Genomic DNA, 769 nt, shown 5'->3' on the forward strand with positions numbered 1-769 from the left:
AGGACAGCAGCTAAAACTGCAGGACAGCAGTCCTTGAGGACCAGGGTTAGAAACCGCTGCCTTAAGGGGCCATTATGGGAAGACTAATATAAAAGTAGAGATCCATCAATTTGAGTTGCATCTCTAATTAGATATTCTTCTAATATATCTTAATTTAAAACCATCTTCCATCCTTCCTCCTGTCATAGGGAGGATGGAATGTGTTCCTCAAGGGATAGTAGTCATTTTATTTCACCACTATTTACATTTTAAGATTCTAACATTCTAATTTCCTGAAAACATCCTTGAATTATAGGTGGAGGTATTGTGGATAAAGTCTGTTTATTAGGAATCTAGGCAACGATATTTTTTTAATGACAATGCCTCACTGAACTGCTGGTATAAGTATGCCAGGGCAGACAGTCCCCCATTAGCAGATGCAAACTAAACTTTCAAAACCTTACAGCTATGGGGGGGAAAAGACGTTTTCCATGGGGTAATGTTTGTCTGTCTTATCTTCATATACAAACTCCGCCCAGCTCATTTCTGTGTAACATTTAACTATATATGGTGTTTATACCGTCATAAAATAAAACTGCTTGAGAACTGCTTTGGTTAAAAATGCGCAACACGTTAAACTGGTCATAAAATAAAACTGCTTGAGAACTGCTTTGGTTAAAAATGCGCAACACGTTAAACTGTCATGATGTGATCAAAATAAGTTGATCTTTGCTTCATCCCAAGCTCCCTATACTCCTCCAAAAAAAAAAAAAAAAAAAAAAAAAAAAAA

General features: G+C 36.4%; 1 protein-coding gene across 3 annotated transcripts in view; it reads right to left on the minus strand.

Annotated features, from left to right (window-relative positions):
• The window catches only part of st3gal4 (ST3 beta-galactoside alpha-2,3-sialyltransferase 4), a 28464-nt gene that overhangs the window by 27320 nt on the left and 375 nt on the right, over window positions 1–769 (minus strand). The window lies entirely within an intron of this gene.

This window comes from Poecilia formosa, unplaced genomic scaffold, assembly GCF_000485575.1.
Source record: "Poecilia formosa unplaced genomic scaffold, Poecilia_formosa-5.1.2 Scaffold141, whole genome shotgun sequence".
NCBI lineage: Eukaryota > Metazoa > Chordata > Actinopteri > Cyprinodontiformes > Poeciliidae > Poecilia > Poecilia formosa.